The following is a 19,149-nucleotide window of genomic DNA, read 5'->3' as shown; positions in this document are numbered from 1 at the left end:
TTTCAAATTTTGCACTTTTTTCGTGTACTTAACCCCTTTGGCTTTGAAGAGAATTTGTGAAATTTTTATAGGCATCGAGAACTAATGATACGCCTACATATTCTCGAACATATGTTACCATCAACCAAAAGACACAATAATCTTGAATATCATCCACCATTTGAAAGAGTTATGGTAGTTTCAAATTTTGCACTTTTTTCGTGTACTAACCCCTTTGGCTTTAAAGAGAATTTGTGAAATATTTATAGGCTTCGAAAACTAATGATACGCCTATATATTCTCGAAAATATGTTAACCATCAACCAAAAGAGACAAGAATCTTGAATATCTTCCACCATTTGAAAGAGTTATGGTAGTTTCAAATTTTGCACTTTTTTCGTGTACTAACCCCTTTGGCTTTGAAGAGAATTTGTGAAATTTTTATAGGCTTCGAAAACTAATGATACGCCTACATATTCCCAAAAATATGGTAACCATCAACCAAAAGAGGCAAGAATCTTCGAAATCTCACACCATTTGAAAGAGTTATGGTAATTTCAAATTTTGCACTTTTTTCGTGTACTAACCCCTTTGGCTTTGAAGAGAATTTGTGAAATTTTTATAGGCTTCGAAAACTAATGAGACGCCTACATATTCCCAAAAATATGGTAACCATCAACCAAAATAGGCAAGAATCTTCGAAATCTCACACCATTTGAAAGAGTTATGGTAATTTCAAATTTTGCACTTTTTTCGTGTACTAACCCCTTCGGCTTTGAAGAGAATTTGTGAAATTTTTATAGGCTTCGAAAACTAATGATATGCCTACATATTCTCGAAAATATGTTAACCATCAACCAAAAGAGACAAGAATCTTGAATATCTTACACAATTTGAAAGAGTTATGGTAGTTTCAAATTTTGCACTTTTTTCGTGTACTTACCCCTTTGGCTTTGAAGAGAATTTGTGAAATTTTTATAGGAATCGAAAACACATGATAGGCCTACATATTCTCGAAAATATGTTAACCATCAACCAAAAGAGACAAGAATCTTGAATATCTTCCACCATTTGAAAGAGTTATGGTAGTTTCAAATTTTGCACTTTTTCCGTGTACTAACCCCTTTGGCTTTGAAGAGAATTTGTGAAATTTTTATAGGCATCGAGAACCAATGATACGCCTACATATTCTCGAACATATGTTAACCATCAACCAAAAGACACAATAATCTTGAATATCATCCACTATTTGAAAGAGTTATGGTAGTTTCAAATTTTGCACTTTTTTCGTGTACTAACCCCTTTGGCTTTGAAGAGAATTTGTGAAATTTTTATAGGCTTCGAAAACTAATGATACGCCTACATATTCCCAAAAATATGGTAACCATCAACCAAAATAGGCAAGAATCTTCGAAATCTCACACCATTTGAAAGAGTTATGGTAATTTCAAATTTTGCACTTTTTTCGTGTACTAACCCCTTTGGCTTTGAAGAGAATTTGTGAAATTTTTATAGGCTTCGAAAACTAATGATACGCCTACATATTCTCGAAAATATGCTAACCATCAACCAAAAGAGACAAGAATCTTGAATATCTTCCACCATTTGAAAGAGTTATGGTAGTTTCAAATTTTGCACTTTTTTCGTGTACTAACCCCTTTGGCTTTGAAGAGAATTTGTGAAATTTTTATAGGCTTCGAAAACTAATAATACGCCTACATATTCTCGAAAATATGTTAACCATCAACCAAAATAGACAAGAATCTTGAATATCTTCCACCATTTGAAAAAGTTATGGTAGTTTCAAATTTTGCACTTTTTTCGTGTACTAACCCCTTTGGCTTTGAAGAGAAATTTGAAATTTTTATAGGCATCGAAAACTAATGGTACGCCTACATATTCCCAAAAATATGGTAACCATCAACCAAAAGAGGCAAGAATCTTCGAAATCTCACACCATTTCAAAGAGTTATGGTTATTTCAAATTTTGCACTTTTTTCGTGTACTAACCCTTTTGACTTTGAAGAGAATTTGTGAAATTTTTATAGCCTTCGAAAACTAATGATACGCCTACATATTCTCGAAAATATGTTAACCATCAACCAAAAGAGACAAGAATCTTGAATATCTTCCACCATTTGAAAAAGTTATGGTAGTTTCAAATTTTGCACTTTTTTCGTGTACTAACCCCTTTGGCTTTGAAGAGAATTTGTGAAATTTTTATAGGCTTCAAAAACTAATGATACGCCTACATATTCCCAAAAATATGGTAACCATCAACCAAAAGAGGCAAGAATCTTCGAAATCTCACACCATTTGAAAGAGTTATGGTAATTTCAAATTTTGCACTTTTTTCGTGTACTAACCCCTTTGGCTTTGAAGAGAATTCGTGAAATTTTTATAGGCTTCGAAAACTAATGATACGCCTACATATTCTCGAAAATATGTTAACCATCAATCAAAAGAGACAAGAGTCTTGAATATCTTACACAATTTGAAAGAGTTATGGTAGTTTCAAATTTTGCACTTTTTTCGTGTACTAACCCCTTTGGCTTTGAAGAGAATTTGTGAAATTTTTATAGGTATCGAAAACACATGATACGCCTACATATTCTCGAAAATATGTTAACCATCAACCAAAAGAGACAAGAATCTTCAAAATCTAACACCATTTGAAAGAGTTATGGTAGTTTCAAATTTTGCACTTTTTTCGTGTACTAACCCCTTTGGCTTTGAAGAGAATTTGTGAAATTTTTATAGGCATCGAGAACTAATGATACGCCTACATATTCTCGAATATATGTTAACCATCAACCAAAAGACACAATAATCTTGAATATCATCCACCATTTGAAAGAGTTATGGTAGTTTCAAATTTTGCACTTTTTTCGTGTACTAACCCCTTTGGCTTTGAAGAGAATTTGTGAAATTTTTATAGGCTTCGAAAACTAATGATACGCCTACATATTCTCGAAAATATGTTAACCATCAACCAAAAGAGACAAGAATCTTGAATATCTTCCACCATTTGAAAGAGTTATGGTAGTTTCAAATTTTGCAGTTTTTTCGTGTACTAACCCCTTTGGCTTTGAAGAGAATTTGTGAAATTTTTATAGGCTTCGAAAACTAATGATACGCCTACATATTCCCAAAAATATGGTAACCATCAACCAAAAGAGGCAAGAATCTTCGAAATCTCACACCATTTGAAAGAGTTATGGTAATTTCAAATTTTGCACTTTTTTCGTGTACTAACCCCTTTGGCTTTGAAGAGAATTTGTGAAATTTTTATAGGCTTCGAAAACTAATGATACGCCTACATATTCTCGAAAATATGTTAACCATCAACCAAAAGAGACAAGAATCTTGAATATCTTCCACCATTTGAAAGAGTTATGGTAGTTTCAAATTTTGCACTTTTTTCGTGTACTAACCCCTTTGGCTTTGAAGAGAATTTGTGAAATTTTTATAGGCTTCGAAAACTAATGATACGCCTACATATTCTCGAAAATATGTTAACCATCAACCAAAAGAGACAAGAATCTTGAATATCTTCCACCATTTGAAAGAGTTATGGTAGTTTCAAATTTTGCACTTTTTTCGTGTACTAACCCCTTTGGCTTTGAAGAGAATTTGTGAAATTTTTATAGGCTTCGAAAACTAATGATACGCCTACATATTCTCGAGAATATGTTAACCATCAACCAAAAGAGACAAGAATCTTCAAAATCTAACACCATTTGAAAGAGTTATGGTAGTTTCAAATTTTGCACTTTTTTCGTGTACTAACCCCTTTGGCTTTGAAGAGAATTTGTGAAATTTTTATAGGCATCGAGAACTAATGATACGCCTACATATTCTCGAACATATGTTAACCATCAACCAAAAGACACAATAATCTTGAATATCATCCACCATTTGAAAGAGTTATGGTAGTTTCAAATTTTGCACTTTTTTCGTGTACTAACCCCTTTGGCTTTGAAGAGAATTTGTGAAATTTTTATAGGCTTCGAAAACTAATGATACGCCTACATATTCTCGAAAATATGTTAACCATCAACCAAAAGAGACAAGAATCTTGAATATCTTCCACCATTTGACAGAGTTATGATAGTTTCAAATTTTGCACTTTTTTCGTGTACTAACCCCTTTGGCTTTGAAGAGAATTTTTTGAAATTTTTATAGGCTTCGAAAACTAATGATACGCCTACATATTCTCGAAAATATGTTAACCATCAACCAAAAGAGACAAGAATCTTGAATATCTTCCACCATTTGCAAAAGTTATGGTAGTTTCAAATTTTGCACTTTTTTCGTGTACTAACCCCTTTGGCTTTGAAGAGAAATTTGAAATTTTTATAGGCATCGAAAACTAATGGTACGCCTACATATTCCCAAAAATATGGTAACCATCAACCAAAAGAGGCAAGAATCTTCGAAATCTCACACCATTTGAAAGAGTTATGGTAATTTCAAATTTTGCACTTTTTTCGTGTACTAACCCCTTTGGCTTTGAAGAGAATTTGTGAAATTTTTATAGGCTTCGAAAACTAATGATACGCCTACATATTCTCGAAAATATGTTGACCATCAACCAAAAGAGACAAGAATCTTGAATATCTTCCACCATTTGAAAGAGTTATGGTAGTTTCAAATTTTGCACTTTTTCGTGTACTAACCCCTTTGGCTTTGAAGAGAATTTGTGAAATTTTTATAGGCTTCGAAAACTAATGATACGCCTACATATTCTCGAAAATATGTTAACCATCAACCAAAAGAGACAAGAATCTTGAATATCTTCCACCATATGAAAAAGTTATGGTAGTTTCAAATTTTGCACTTTTTTCGTGTACTAAGCCCTTTGGCTTTGAAGAGAAATTTGAAATTTTTATAGGCATCGAAAACTAATGGTACGCCTACATATTCCCAAAAATATGGTAACCATCAACCAAAAGAGGCAAGAATCTTCGAAATCTCACACCATTGGAAAGAGTTATGGTAATTTCAAATTTTGCACTTTTTTCGTGTACTAACCCCTTTGGCTTTGAAGAGAATTTGTGAAATTTTTATAGGCTTTGAAAACTAATGATACGCCTACATATTCTCGAAAATATGTTAACCATCAACCAAAAGAGACAAGAATCTTGAATATCTTCCACCATTTGAAAGAGTTATGGTAGTTTCAAATTTTGCACTTTTTTCGTGTACTAACCCCTTTGGCTTTGAAGAGAATTTGTGAAATTTTTATAGGCTTCGAAAACTAATGATACGCCTACATATTCTCGAAAATATGTTAACCATCAACCAAAAGAGACAAGAATCTTCAAAATCTAACACCATTTGAAAGAGTTATGGTAGTTTCAAATTTTGCACTTTTTTCGTGTACTAACCCCTTTGGCTTTGAAGAGAATTTGTGAAATTTTTATAGGCATCGAGAACTAATGATACGCCTACATATTCTCGAACATATGTTAACCATCAACCAAAAGACACAATAATCTTGAATATCATCCACCATTTGAAAGAGTTATGGTAGTTTCAAATTTTGCACTTTTTTCGTGTACTAACCCCTTTGGCTTTAAAGAGAATTTGTGAAATATGTATAGGCTTCGAAAACTAATGATACGCCTATATATTCTCGAAAATATGTTAACCATCAACCAAAAGAGACAAGAATCTTGAATATCTTCCACCATTTGAAAGAGTTATGGTAGTTTCAAATTTTGCACTTTTTTCATGTACTAACACCTTTGGCTTTGAAGAGAATTTGTGAAATTTTTATAGGCTTCGAAAACTAATGATACGCCTACATATTCCCAAAAATATGGTAACCATCAACCAAAAGAGGCAAAAATCTTCGAAATCTCACACCATTTGAAAGCGTTATGGTAATTTCAAATTTTGCACTTTTTCGTGTACTAACCCCATTGGCTTTGAAGAGAATTTGTGAAATTTTTATAGGCTTCGAAAACTAATGATACGCCTACATATTCTCGAAAATATGTTAACCATCAACCAAAAGAGACAAGAATCTTGAATATCTTCCACCATTTGAAAGAGTTATGGTAGTTTCAAATTTTGCACTTTTTTCGTGTACTAACCCCTTTGGCTTTGAAGAGAATTTGTGAAATTTTTATAGGCTTCGAAAACTAATGATACGCCTACATATTCTCGAAAATATGTTAACCATCAACCAAAAGAGACAAGAATCTTGAATATCTTCCACCATTTGAAAAAGTTATGGTAGTTTCAAATTTTGCACTTTTTTCGTGTACTAAGCCCTTTGGCTTTGAAGAGAAATTTGAAATTTTTATAGGCATCGAAAACTAATGGTACGCCTACATATTCCCAAAAATATGGTAACCATCAACCAAAAGAGGCAAGAATCTTCGAAATCTCACACCATTGGAAAGAGTTATGGTAATTTCAAATTTTGCACTTTTTTCGTGTACTAACCCCTTTGGCTTTGAAGAGAATTTGTGAAATTTTTATAGGCTTTGAAAACTAATGATACGCCTACATATTCTCGAAAATATGTTAACCATCAACCAAAAGAGACAAGAATCTTGAATATCTTCCACCATTTGAAAGAGTTATGATAGTTTCAAATTTTGCACTTTTTTCGTGTACTAACCCCTTTGGCTTTGAAGAGAATTTGTGAAATTTTTATAGGCTTCGAAAACTAATGATACGCCTACATATTCTCGAAAATATGTTAACCATCAACCAAAAGAGACAAGAATCTTCAAAATCTAACACCATTTGAAAGAGTTATGGTAGTTTCAAATTTTGCACTTTTTTCGTGTACTAACCCCTTTGGCTTTGAAGAGAATTTGTGAAATTTTTATAGGCATCGAGAACTAATGATACGCCTACATATTCTCGAACATATGTTAACCATCAACCAAAAGACACAATAATCTTGAATATCATCCACCATTTGAAAGAGTTATGGTAGTTTCAAATTTTGCACTTTTTTCGTGTACTAACCCCTTTGGCTTTAAAGAGAATTTGTGAAATATGTATAGGCTTCGAAAACTAATGATACGCCTATATATTCTCGAAAATATGTTAACCATCAACCAAAAGAGACAAGAATCTTGAATATCTTCCACCATTTGAAAGAGTTATGGTAGTTTCAAATTTTGCACTTTTTTCGTGTACTAACCCCTTTGGCTTTGAAGAGAATTTGTGAAATTTTTATAGGCTTCGAAAACTAATGATACGCCTACATATTCCCAAAAATATGGTAACCATCAACCAAAAGAGGCAAAAATCTTCGAAATCTCACACCATTTGAAAGAGTTATGGTAATTTCAAATTTTGCACTTTTTTCGTGTACTAACCCCTTTGGCTTTGAAGAGAATTTGTGAAATTTTTATAGGCTTCGAAAACTAATGATACGCCTACATATTCTTGAAAATATGTTAACCATCAACCAAAAGAGACAAGAATCTTGAATATCTTCCACCATTTGAAAGAGTTATGGTAGTTTCAAATTTTGCACTTTTTTCGTGTACTAACCCCTTTGGCTTTGAAGAGAATTTGTTAAATTTTTATAGGCTTCGAAAACTAATGATACGCCTACATATTCTCGAAAATATGTTAACCATCAACCAAAAGAGACAAGAATCTTGAATATCTTCCACCATTTGAAAGAGTTATGGTAGTTTCAAATTTTGCACTTTTTTCGTGTACTAACCCCTTTGGCTTTGAAGAGAATTTGTGAAATTTTTATAGGCTTCGAAAACTAATGATCGCCTACATATTCTCGAAAATATGTTAACCATCAACCAAAAGAGACAAGAATCTTGAATATCTTCCACCATTTGAAAAAGTTATGGTAGTTTCAAATTTTGCACTTTTTTCGTGTACTAACCCCTTTGGCTTTGAAGAGAAATTTGAAATTTTTATAGGCATCGAAAACTAATGGTACGCCTACATATTCCCAAAAATATGGTAACCATCAACCAAAAGAGGCAAGAATCTTCGAAATCTCACACCATTGGAAAGAGTTATGGTAATTTCAAATTTTGCACTTTTTTCGTGTACTAACCCCTTTGGCTTTGAAGAGAATTTGTGAAATTTTTATAGGCTTCGAAAACTAATGATACGCCTACATATTCTTGAAAATATGTTAACCGTCAACCAAAAGAGACAAGAATCTTGAATATCTTACACAATTTGAAAGAGTTATGGTAGTTTCAAATTTTGCACTTTTTTCGTGTACTAACCCCTTTGGCTTTGAAGAGAATTTGTGAAATTGTTATAGGTATCGAAAACACATGATACGCCTACATATTCTCGAAAATATGTTAACCATCAACCAAAAGAGACAAGAATCTTGAATATCATACACAATTTGAAAGAGTTATGGTAGTTTCAAATTTTGCACTTTTTTCGTATACTAACCCCTTTGGCTTTAAAGAGAATTTGTGAAATTTTTATAGGCATCGAAAACTAATGATACGCCTACATATTCCCAAAAATATGGTAACCATCAACCAAAAGAGACAAGAATCTTGAATATCTTCCACCATTTGAAAGAGTTATGGTAATTTCAAATTTTGCACTTTTTTCGTGTACTAACCCCTTTGGCTTTGAAGAGAATTTGTGAAATTTTTATAGGCTTCGAAAACGAATGATACGCCTACATATTCTCGAAAATATGTTAACCATCAACCAAAAGAGACAAGAATCTTGAATATCTTCCACCATTTGAAAGAGTTATGGTAGTTTCAAATTTTATACTTTTTTCGTGTACTAACCCCTTTGGTTTTGAAGAGAATTTGTGAAATTTTTATAGGCTTCGAAAACTAATGATACGCCTACATATTCTCGAAAATATGTTAACCATCAACCAAAAGAGACAAGAATCTTGAATATCTTCCACCATTTGAAAAAGTTATGGTAGTTTCAAATTTTGCACTTTTTTCGTGTACTAACCCCTTTGGGTTTGAAGAGAATTTGTGAAATTTTTATAGGAATCGAAAACACATGATACGCCTACATATTCTCGAAAATATGTTAACCATCAACCAAAAGAGACAAGAATCTTCAAAATCTAACACCATTTGAAAGAGTTATGGTAGTTTCAAATTTTGCACTTTTTCCGTGTACTAACCCCTTTGGCTTTAAAGAGAATTTGTGAAATTTTTATAGGCATCGAGAACTAATGATACGCCTACATATTCTCGAACATATGTTAACCATCAACCAAAAGACACAATAATCTTGAATATCATCCACCATTTGAAAGAGTTATGGTAGTTTCAAATTTTGCACTTTTTTCGTGTACTAACCCCTTTGGCTTTGAAGAGAATTTGTGAAATTTTTATAGGCTTCGAAAACTAATGATACGCCTACATATTCTCGAAAATATGTTAACCATCAACCAAAAGAGACAAGAATCTTGAATATCTTCCACCATTTGAAAGAGTTATGGTAGTTTCAAATTTTGCACTTTTTTCGTGTACTAACCCCTTTGGCTTTGAAGAGAATTTGTGAAATTTTTATAGGCTTCGAAAACTAATGATACGCCTACATATTCTCGAAAATATGTTAACCGTCAACCAAAAGAGACAAGAATCTTGAATATCTTCCACCATTTGAAAGAGTTATGGTAGTTTCAAATTTTATACTTTTTTCGTGTACGTTCCCTTTGGCTTTGAAGAGAATTTGTGAAATTTTTATAGGCTTCGAAAACTAATGATACGCCTACATATTCTCGAAAATATGTTAACCATCAACCAAAAGAGACAAGAATCTTGAATATCTTCCACCATTTGAAAAAGTTATGGTAGTTTCAAATTTTGCACTTTTTTCGTGTACTAACCCCTTTGGGTTTGAAGAGAATTTGTGAAATTTTTATAGGAATCGAAAACACATGATACGCCTACATATTCTCGAAAATATGTTAACCATCAACCAAAAGAGACAAGAATCTTCAAAATCTAACACCATTTGAAAGAGTTATGGTAGTTTCAAATTTTGCACTTTATCCGTGTACTAACCCCTTTGGCTTTGAAGAGAATTTGTGAAATTTTTATAGGCATCGAGAACTAATGATACGCCTACATATTCTCGAACATATGTTAACCATCAACCAAAAGACACAATAATCTTGAATATCATCCACCATTTGAAAGAGTTATGGTAGTTTCAAATTTTGCACTTTTTTCGTGTACTAACCCCTTTGGCTTTGAAGAGAATTTGTGAAATTTTTATAGGCTTCGAAAACTAATGATACACCTACATATTCTCGAAAATATGTTAACCATCAACCAAAAGAGACAAGAATCTTGAATATCTTCCACCATTTGAAAGAGTTATGGTAGTTTCAAATTTTGCACTTTTTTCGTGTACTAACCCCTTTGGCTTTGAAGAGAATTTGTGAAATTTTTATAGGCTTCGAAAACTAATGATACGCCTACATATTCTCGAAAATATGTTAACCATCAACCAAAAGAGACAAGAATCTTGAATATCTTCCACCATTTGAAAGAGTTATGGTAGTTTCAAACTTTGCACTTTTTTCGTGTACTAACCCATTTGGCTTTGAAGAGAATTTGTGAAATTTTTATAGGCATCGAGAACTAATGATACGCCTACATATTCTCGAAAATATGTTAACCATCAACCAAAAGAGACAAGAATCTTGAATATCTTACACAATTTGAAAGAGTTATGGTAGTTTCAAATTTTGCACTTTTTTCGTGTACTAACCCCTTTGGCTTTGAAGAGAATTTGTGAAATTTTTATAGGCTTCGAAAACTAATGATACGCCTACATATTCTCGAAAATATGTTAACCATCAACCAAAAGAGACAAGAGTCTTGAATATCTTCCACCATTTGAAAGAGTTATGGTAGTTTCAAATTTTGCACTTTTTTCGTGTACTAACCCCTTTGGCTTTGAAGAGAATTTGTGAAATTTTTATAGGCTTCGAAAACTAATGATACGCCTACATATTCTCGAAAATATGTTAACCGTCAACCAAAAGAGACAAGAATCTTGAATATCTTCCACCATTTGAAAGAGTTATGGTAGTTTCAAATTTTATACTTTTTTCGTGTACTAACCCCTTTGGCTTTGAAGAGAATTTGTGAAATTTTTATAGGCTTCGAAAACTAATGATACGCCTACATATTCTCGAAAATATGTTAACCATCAACCAAAAGAGACAAGAATCTTGAATATCTTCCACCATTTGAAAAAGTTATGGTAGTTTCAAATTTTGCACTTTTTTCGTGTACTAACCCCTTTGGGTTTGAAGAGAATTTGTGAAATTTTTATAGGAATCGAAACCACATGATACGCCTACATATTCTCGAAAATATGTTAACCATCAACCAAAAGAGACAAGAATCTTCAAAATCTAACACCATTTGAAAGAGTTATGGTAGTTTCAAATTTTGCACTTTTTCCGTGTACTAACCCCTTTGGCTTTGAAGAGAATTTGTGAAATTTTTATAGGCATCGAGAACTAATGATACGCCTACATATTCTCGAACATATGTTAACCATCAACCAAAAGACACAATAATCTTGAATATCATCCACCATTTGAAAGAGTTATGGTAGTTTCAAATTTTGCACTTTTTTCGTGTACTAACCCCTTTGGCTTTGAAGAGAATTTGTGAAATTTTTATAGGCTTCGAAAACTAATGATACGCCTACATATTCTCGAAAATATGTTAACCATCAACCAAAAGAGACAAGAATCTTGAATATCTTCCACCATTTGAAAGAGTTATGGTAGTTTCAAATTTTGCACTTTTTTCGTGTACTAACCCCTTTGGCTTTGAAGAGAATTTGTGAAATTTTTATAGGCTTCGAAAACTAATGATACGCCTACATATTCTCGAAAATATGTTAACCATCAACCAAAAGAGACAAGAATCTTGAATATCTTCCACCATTTGAAAGAGTTATGGTAGTTTCAAACTTTGCACTTTTTTCGTGTACTAACCCCTTTGGCTTTGAAGAGAATTTGTGAAATTTTTATAGGCATCGAGAACTAATGATACGCCTACATATTCTCGAAAATATGTTAACCATCAACCAAAAGAGACAAGAATCTTGAATATCTTACACAATTTGAAAGAGTTATGGTAGTTTCAAATTTTGCACTTTTTTCGTGTACTAACCCCTTTGGCTTTGAAGAGAATTTGTGAAATTTTTATAGGCTTCGAAAACTAATGATACGCCTACATATTCTCGAAAATATGTTAACCATCAACCAAAAGAGACAAGAGTCTTGAATATCTTCCACCATTTGAAAGAGTTATGGTAGTTTCAAATTTTGCACTTTTTTCGTGTACTAACCCCTTTGGCTTTGAAGAGAATTTGTGAAATTTTTATAGGCTTCGAAAACTAATGATACGCCTACATATTCTCGAAAATATGTTAACCGTCAACCAAAAGAGACAAGAATCTTGAATATCTTCCACCATTTGAAAGAGTTATGGTAGTTTCAAATTTTATACTTTTTTCGTGTACTAACCCCTTTGGCTTTGAAGAGAATTTGTGAAATTTTTATAGGCTTCGAAAACTAATGATACGCCTACATATTCTCGAAAATATGTTAACCATCAACCAAAAGAGACAAGAATCTTTAATATCTTCCACCATTTGAAAGAGTTATGGTAGTTTCAAATTTTGCACTTTTTTCGTGTACTAACCCCTTTGGCTTTGAAGAGAATTTGTGAAATTTTTATAGGCTTCGAAAACTAATGATACGCCTACATATTCTCGAAAATATGTTAACCGTCAACCAAAAGAGACAAGAATCTTGAATATCTTCCACCATTTGAAAGAGTTATGGTAGTTTCAAATTTTATACTTTTTTCGTGTACTAACCCCTTTGGCTTTGAAGAGAATTTGTGAAATTTTTATAGGCTTCGAAAACTAATGATACGCCTACATATTCTCGAAAATATGTTAACCATCAACCAAAAGAGACAAGAATCTTGAATATCTTCCACCATTTGAAAGAGTTATGGTAGTTTCAAATTTTGCACTTTTTTCGTGTACTAACCCCTTTGGGTTTGAAGAGAATTTGTGAAATTTTTATAGGAATCGAAAACACATGATACGCCTACATATTCTCGAAAATATGTTAACCATCAACCAAAAGAGACAAGAATCTTCAAAATCTAACACCATTTGAAAGAGTTATGGTAGTTTCAAATTTTGCACTTTTTCCGTGTACGTTACCCTTTGGCTTTGAAGAGAATTTGTGAAATTTTTATAGGCTTCGAAAACTAATGATACGCCTAAATATTCTCGAAAATATGTTAACCATCAACCAAAAGAGACAAGAATCTTGAATATCTTCCACCATTTGAAAGAGTTATGGTAGTTTCAAATTTTGCACTTTTTTCGTGTACTAACCCCTTTGGCTTTGAAGAGAATTTGTGAAATTTTTATAGCTTCGAAAACTAATGATACGCCTACATATTCTCGAAAATATGTTAACCATCAACCAAAAGAGACAAGAATCTTGAATATCTTCCACCATTTGAAAGAGTTATGGTAGTTTCAAATTTTGCACTTTTTTCGTGTACTAACCCCTTTGGCTTTGAAGAGAATTTGTGAAATTTTTATAGGCATCGAGAACTAATGATACGCCTACATATTCTCGAAAATATGTTAACCATCAACCAAAAGAGACAAGAATCTTGAATATCTTACACAATTTGAAAGAGTTATGGTAGTTTCAAATTTTACACTTTTTTCGTGTACTAACCCCTTTGGCTTTGAAGAGAATTTGTGAAATTTTTATAGGCTTCCAAAACTAATGATACGCCTACATATTCTCGAAAATATGTTAACCATCAACCAAAAGAGACAAGAATCTTGAATATCTTACACAATTTGAAAGAGTTATGGTAGTTTCAAATTTTGCACTTTTTTCGTGTACTAACCCCTTTGGCTTTGAAGAGAATTTGTGAAATTTTTATAGGAATCGAAAACTAATGATACGCCTACATATTCTCGAAAATATGTTAACCATCAACCAAAAGAGACAAGAATCTTCAAAATCTAACATCATTTGAAAGAGTTATGGTAGTTTCAAATTTTGCACTTTTTTCGTGTACTAACCCCTTTGGCTTTGAAGAGAATTTGTGAAATTTTTATAGGCATCGCAAACTAATGGTACGCCTACATATTCTCGAAAATATGATAACCATCAACCAAAAGAGACAAGAATCTTGAATATCTTCCACCATTTGAAAGAGTTATGGTAGTTTCAAATTTTGCACTTTTTTCGTGTACTAACCCATTTGGCTTTGAAGAGAATTTGTGAAATTTTTATAGGCTTCGAAAACTAATGATACGCCTACATATTCTCGAAAATATGTTAACCATCAACCAAAAGAGACAAGGGTCTTGAATATCTTCCACCATTTGAAAGAGTTATGGTAGTTTCAAATTTTGCACTTTTTTCGTGTACTAACCCCTTTGGCTTTAAAGAGAATTTGTGAAATTTTTATAGGCTTCGAAAACTAATGATACGCCTACATATTCTCGAAAATATGTTAACAGTCAACCAAAAGAGACAAGAATCTTCGAAATCTCACATCATTTGAAAGAGTTATGGTAATTTCAAATTTTGCACTTTTTTCGTGTACTAACCCCTTTGGCTTTGAAGAGAATTTGTGAAATTTTTATATGCTTCGAAAACTAATGATACGCCTACATATTCTCGAAAATATGTTAACCATCAACCAAAAGAGACAAGAATCTTGAATATCTTACACAATTTGAAAGAGTTATTGTAGTTTCAAATTTTGCACTTTTTTCGTGTACTAACCCCTTTGGCTTTGAAGAGAATTTGTGAAATTTTTATAGGAATCGAAAACTAATGATACGCCTACATATTCTCGAAAATATGTTAACCATCAACCAAAAGAGACAAGAATCTTCAAAATCTAACATCATTTGAAAGAGTTATGGTAGTTTCAAATTTTGCACTTTTTTCGTGTACTAACCCCTTTGGCTTTGAAGAGAATTTGTGAAATTTTTATAGGCTTCGAAAACTAATGATACGCCTACATATTCTCGAAAATATGTTAACCATCAACCAAAAGAGACAAGAATCTTGAATATCTTCCACCATTTGAAAGAGTTATGGTAGTTTCAAATTTTGCACTTTTTTCGTGTACTAACCCCTTTGGCTTTGAAGAGAATTTGTGAAATTTTTATAGGCTTCGAAAACTAATGATACGCCTACATATTCTCGAAAATATGTTAACCGTCAACCAAAAGAGACAAGAATCTTGAATATCTTCCACCATTTGAAAGAGTTATGGTAGTTTCAAATTTTATACTTTTTTCGTGTACTAACCCCTTTGGCTTTGAAGAGAATTTGTGAAATTTTTATAGGCTTCGAAAACTAATGTACGCCTACATATTCTCGAAAATATGTTAACCATCAACCAAAAGAGACAAGAATCTTGAATATCTTCCACCATTTGAAAAAGTTATGGTAGTTTCAAATTTTGCACTTTTTTCGTGTACTAACCCCTTTGGGTTTGAAGAGAATTTGTGAAATTTTTATAGGAATCGAAAACACATGATACGCCTACATATTCTCGAAAATATGTTAACCATCAACCAAAAGAGACAAGAATCTTCGAAATCTCACATCATTTGAAAGAGTTATGGTAATTTCAAATTTTGCACTTTTTTCGTGTACTAACCCCTTTGGCTTTGAAGAGAATTTGTGAAATTTTTATAGGCTTCGAAAACTAATGATACGCCTACATATTCTCGAAAATATGTTAACCATCAACCAAAAGAGACAAGAATCTTGAATATCTTACACAATTTGAAAGAGTTATGGTAGTTTCAAATTTTGCACTTTTTTCGTGTACTAACCCCTTTGGCTTTGAAGAGAATTTGTGAAATTTTTATAGGCTTCGAAAACTAATGTACGCCTACATATTCTCGAAAATAAGTTAACCATCAACCAAACGAGACAAGAATCTTGAATATCTTACACAATTTGAAAGAGTTATGGTAGTTTCAAATTTTGCACTTTTTTCGTGTACTAACCCCTTTGGCTTTGAAGAGAATTTGTGAAATTTTTATAGGCTTCGAAAACTAATGATACGCCTACATATTCTCGAAAATATGTTAACCATCAACCAAAAGAGACAAGAATCTTGAATATCTTCCACCATTTGAAAGAGTTATGGTAGTTTCAAATTTTGCACTTTTTTCGTGTACTAACCCCCTTTGGCTTTGAAGAGAATTTGTGAAATTTTTATAGGCATCGAAAACTAATGGTACGCCTACATATTCCCGAAAATATGGTAACCATCAACCAAAAGAGGCAAGAATCTTCGAAATCTCACATCATTTGAAAGAGTTATGGTAATTTCAAATTTTGCACTTTTTTCGTGTACTAACCCCTTTGGCTTTGAAGAGAATTTGTGAAATTTTTATAGGCTTCGAAAACTAATGATACGCCTACATATTCTCGAAAATATGTTAACCATCAACCAAAAGAGACAAGAATCTTGAATATCTTACACAATTTGAAAGAGTTATGGTAGTTTCAAATTTTGCACTTTTTTCGTGTACTAACCCCTTTGGCTTTGAAGAGAATTTGTGAAATTTTTATAGGCTTCGAAAACTAATGATACGCCTACATATTCTCGAAAATATGTTAACCATCAACCAAAAGAGACAAGAATCTTGAATTTCTTCCACCATTTGAAAGAGTTATGGTAATTTCAACTTTTGCACTTTTTTCGTGTATTAACCCCTTTGGCTTTGAAGAGAATTTGTGAAATTTTTATAGGCTTGGAAAACTAATGATACGCCTACATATTCTTGAAAATATGTTAACCATCAACCAAAAGAGACAAGAATCTTGAATATCTTCCACCATTTGAAAGAGTTATGGTAGTTTCAAACTTTGCACTTTTTTCGTGTACTAACCCCTTTGGCTTTGAAGAGAATTTGTGAAATTTTTATAGGCATCGAGAACTAATGATACGCCTACATATTCTCGAAAATATGTTAACCATCAACCAAAAGAGACAAGAATCTTGAATATCTTACACAATTTGAAAGAGTTATGGTAGTTTCAAATTTTGCACTTTTTTCGTGTACTAACCCCTTTGGCTTTGAAGAGAATTTGTGAAATTTTTATAGGCTTCGAAAACTAATGATACGCCTACATATTCTCGAAAATATGTTAACCATCAACCAAAAGAGACAAGAGTCTTGAATACCTTCCACCATTTGAAAGAGTTATGGTAGTTTCAAATTTTGCACTTTTTTCGTGTACTAACCCCTTTGGCTTTGAAGAGAATTTGTGAAATTTTTATAGGCTTCGAAAACTAATGATACGCCTACATATTCTCGAAAATATGTTAACCGTCAACCAAAAGAGACAAGAATCTTGAATATCTTCCACCATTTGAAAGAGTTATGGTAGTTTCAAATTTTATACTTTTTTCGTGTACTAACCCCTTTGGCTTTGAAGAGAATTTGTGAAATTTTTATAGGCTTCGAAAACTAATGTACGCCTACATATTCTCGAAAATATGTTAACCATCAACCAAAAGAGACAAGAATCTTGAATATCTTCCACCATTTGAAAAAGTTATGGTAGTTTCAAATTTTGCACTTTTTTCGTGTACTAACCCCTTTGGGTTTGAAGAGAATTTGTGAAATTTTTATAGGAATCGAAAACACATGATACGCCTACATATTCTCGAAAATATGTTAACCATCAACCAAAAGAGACAAGAATCTTCAAAATCTAACACCATTTGAAAGAGTTATGGTAGTTTCAAATTTTGCACTTTTTCCGTGTACTAACCCCTTTGGCTTTGAAGAGAATTTGTGAAATTTTTATAGGCATCGAGAACTAATGATACGCCTACATATTCTCGAACATATGTTAACCATCAACCAAAAGACACAATAATCTTGAATATCATCCACCATTTGAAAGAGTTATGGTAGTTTCAAATTTTGCACTTTTTTCGTGTACTAACCCCTTTGGCTTTGAAGAGAATTTGTGAAATTTTTATAGGCTTCGAAAACTAATGATACGCCTACATATTCTCGAAAATATGTTAACCATCAACCAAAAGAAACAAGAATCTTGAATATCTTCCACCATTTGAAAGAGTTATGGTAGTTTCAAATTTTGCACTTTTTTCGTGTACTAACCCCTTTGGCTTTGAAGAGAATTTGTGAAATTTTTATAGGCTTCGAAAACTAATGATACGCCTACATATTCTCGAAAATATGTTAACCATCAACCAAAAGAGACAAGAATCTTGAATATCTTCCACCATTTGAAAGAGTTATGGTAGTTTCAAATTTTGCACTTTTTTCGTGTACTAACCCCTTTGGCTTTGAAGAGAATTTGTGAAATTTTTATAGGCTTCGAAAACTAATGATACGCCTACATATTCTCGAAAATATGTTAACCATCAACCAAAAGAGACAAGAATCTTGAATATCTTCCACCATTTGAAAGAGTTATGGTAGTTTCAAATTTTGCACTTTTTTCGTGTACTAACCCCTTTGGCTTTGAAGAGAATTTGTGAAATTTTTATAGGCATCGAGAACTAATGATACGCCTACATATTCTCGAAAATATGTTAACCATCAACCAAAAGAGACGAGAATCTTGAATATCTTACACAATTTGAAAGAGTTATGGTAGTTTCAAATTTTACACTTTTTTCGTGTACTAACCCCTTTGGCTTTGAAGAGAATTTGTGAAATTTTTATAGGCTTCCAAAACTAATGATACGCCTACATATTCTCGAAAATATGTTAACCATCAACCAAAAGAGACAAGAATATTGAATATCTTACACAATTTGAAAGAGTTATGGTAGTTTCAAATTTTGCACTTTTTTCGTGTACTAACCCCTTTGGATTTGAAGAGAATTTGTGAAATTTTTATAGGAATCGAAAACTAATGATACGCCTACATATTCTCGAAAATATGTTAACCATCAACCAAAAGAGACAAGAATCTTCAAAATCTAACATCATTTGAAAGAGTTATGGTAGTTTCAAATTTTGCACTTTTTTCGTGTACTAACCCCTTTGGCTTTGAAGAGAATTTGTGAAATTTTTATAGGCATCGCAAACTAATGGTACGCCTACATATTCCTGAAAATATGA

This window comes from Urtica dioica, chromosome 2 (genome assembly GCF_054948205.1).
Source record: "Urtica dioica subsp. dioica isolate 48M chromosome 2, U.dioica_male_clone48M_v1_H2, whole genome shotgun sequence".
In the NCBI taxonomy this organism is placed as follows: domain Eukaryota; kingdom Viridiplantae; phylum Streptophyta; class Magnoliopsida; order Rosales; family Urticaceae; genus Urtica; species Urtica dioica.
This window is presented reverse-complemented; position numbering follows the sequence as displayed.